The following is a 2,996-nucleotide window of genomic DNA, read 5'->3' on the forward strand; positions in this document are numbered from 1 at the left end:
CATGTTTGGAGGTTGCTGTGTTGAAGCTCCATGGATCAGCCTCTCTGCAGCTCTCAGCACCTTCACTGAGCTGCTCTTGTTCTTCACAGGTAGAAGGTGGGAGCTCTCATCAAATCATGATCTCCAGCATCATCTTGTTCATGCCAGGCTTTTCATCCACTGACCACACACACCTGGAAACATCAGGGGGACCAGTAGCTGTTTAACACATCTGGAAGGAAACCAGTGAGATTTTAATACGACCATGACCATTATGATATGATGTCATGTGGGGGAGTGGTGGAGCAGAGGTTACAAGATGGGCCTGTGATTGGAAAGTCACAGGTTCACCTCCCGGTACCGTCAACATCAAAATGTGGGTGGAAAAGGTGAAACACCCACACCTGCCTCCACCCTCATTGGCCCCACTCTGGGCCCCTGAGCAAGGCACTCAACCCCCACCACCTGCTCCTAAACAGGTCTCTCTAGAAAATGAGTTCTCGTGACTCAGTGAGTCGACCTGGATAAATAAAGATCAATGAAAAATAAAGTTTAAAATAGAAATACTCACATCATGAGGCCCAGGTTGTGTGTGTGACGTGCACGTTCCTGAGGTTGTGTGTGAGACGTGCACGTTCCTGAGGTTGTGTGTGTGACGTGCACGTTCCTGAGCGTGCACAGACAGAGCAGCTGCAGCTTTTGTTGAGTTCCTGTAGTCCTGCAGTTTTCAAGCTGAAATGAAAAAGCATCATGAAGATGAACTTTACAGTCTCTAGTTACCTGTTCATAGAAACACATGGAGGTGTCTCACCTTGTGACTCACAATAAAATATGTAACTTTATGAACTCTAATGAACTTATAATGATGCTCCTACTCTCTGAAGGTGAACCCATGGTACCACACCATCTCTCAGTCGGACAGTCTGACCAGTTTGATCAAAATCCTCCAGTTTAAAATCCTCACTGCTCAGATGAATCCTCCTCAAAGATACTTCCTCCTCTTCCTCACATCTTGTTCTTTGGGAAACCTTCAAAATGAAAACAGGACATTTGTGTCTACACAAAAACATTGAACAGAGGAGGTCAAGCTTATTTTCTATTTCCTATATTCTCCCTAGTTTAATTTTTTTATTTCCTAGAACTTAAACAAAACTCCAGTTTTGATGCATATCTGTTGATAATGAACCAAAGCTGCTGAAACAGTGAGTATGCTTGTTAGCAAAATATTCCTGTCATCAGATCTCAGTCAGCTTCATTGCAGCTGAACACCGTGTTACACTGAACATCACATCAGCTGGTGGACATAAATACAGTACAGTAATATTATATTCACAAAATACTAACAATAATATGTTCATCTTACTGTGAAAAGTTATCCCCCGAGACCTGACGTCAACAGTCCGTCGATCTGAACAGAAAGAAGCTGCGAAGTGCTGAGACATCTTCTGCTTTAACCAAATAAGGACGACCGTTCCAAGATGGCGGCCGAAAATCCTGCGCCGCATCAACCAATGAGGCATCTAGTGTTTATATTTATGGTCAGCGCCATTAGGCGATAGAGGTCAATGCTGTATCTAGTGTTTATATCTATGGTCAATGCTGTATCTAGTGTTTATATCTATGTGAATTTTACCCGGTATCGTATCGGACCAGAAATCCTGGTATTGAACAACTCTACATGCCATATAGATAAGGTAAAGCAGGTTAGCATTCCCTGCGCTGAGTGTTTGTAGATCTGCGGTGCTACAAGCTAACTACGAGCTAGCTACTCGTCAGCTGATTCATTCACATGACAGCCGGTTTGTCTGGTTTACAGCCCGGAAAGTCTGTTTTTTACCGTCAGCGGACATTCTGGGAGGATAAAAGGATGTTTGCTGTTTAAGCGAGAATTAAAGAGATCATTAAAAACACGATTAGCGGCAGCCACGGAGTGTTTTAGCCAAACAGCAGGTCGTTGGTGAGTGATTTCCTCTGGATTGCTCTCGTGCTGTTCTTTAAACATTCGTGTCCGTTTCGTCCTGGGTCCATTTTGAACACCGTGAAGCACTTTTAGGCTTTTTTACTAAACATGAAATGATGAACCGCGTCTGATGAGTCGTTTCTTGTTGACTCACCTGTAAATATCTTACTGGGTGTTTTATTATACGACAGGATTTCCATCTAATAAGAGTCCTGTTTGCTCTCAGTTTCCCGTGAAATCGTTTAAATTCCTGCAAATAAACTGTTCAGGTCTGGTCTTCCTTCCTTCCTTTCAGGGTTTAAGTCACTCCTGGAGGAACTGAAGAAGTCCTTTGAAATGGGTCCAGAAGGGAAGAGGCTTGTGAACATCATCGTGCTGGGTTTGGGCTTCATGTTCATGTTCACAGCTTTTCAAACGTGTGGTAACATCGAGGTGGGTCACATGAATGAAGCACACCCCGGGTCACTTACAAACACCCTTAAATAAAACAAATGTCTTGTTTCGACAGCAAACCATCATAAAAAGCTTCAACAGCACGGAGTTTCATGGCAGCGGGTATACAAGGTAAACTGCACGGATCAGAACAAATAACAGGTTAAAAAGTTCTCTCAAGTCTACGGTTGTTTGAAGCACTTCTGACGATACAAGTGACCAGAGATGGATCGGGATGACACAGGAACTGTGGTTTTATGTCTAACACTATAGACACAAGTCCCCGTGTGTCCTCACAGACAAACTGAGGCAGTTTAGTGTCAGTGAAGCAGCAGCTGAACTTTTTAAAGTTTGCATTAGATTAGGGTTAGGCCCCCACCTCAACGATCGATTTTAAGGAGAACGGTGAACCTGAAAAGCTCTTTTTTTTTATATATGTGCAAAGGATAATAACAATTAAACAACACGTCATGGGAGTTGCCCATGCAGTCTACATGTGTTCTGTGGCCTTGGAGAAGGCATTCGACCGTCTTCCTCGGGGTGCACTGTGGGGGGTGCACTGTGGAGGGTGCACTGTGGGGGGTGCACTGTGGGGGGTGCACTGTGGGGGGTGCACTGTGGGGGG

At 44.3% G+C, this 2,996-nt stretch overlaps 1 long non-coding RNA gene across 1 annotated transcript; it reads left to right on the forward strand.

Moving 5' to 3' along the window:
- The first annotated feature begins 1,752 nt into the window (after positions 1–1,752).
- Positions 1,753–2,496, forward strand: LOC119421414. The gene is made up of 3 exons (XR_005187362.1): positions 1,753–1,936; positions 2,235–2,371; positions 2,448–2,496. It is a non-coding gene; the product is annotated as an uncharacterized LOC119421414 (long non-coding RNA).
- Positions 2,497–2,996: the final 500 nt, after the last annotated feature.

This window comes from Nematolebias whitei, chromosome 15, assembly GCF_014905685.2.
Source record: "Nematolebias whitei isolate Nwh7 chromosome 15, NemWhi1, whole genome shotgun sequence".
Taxonomy (NCBI): Eukaryota; Metazoa; Chordata; class Actinopteri; order Cyprinodontiformes; family Rivulidae; genus Nematolebias; species Nematolebias whitei.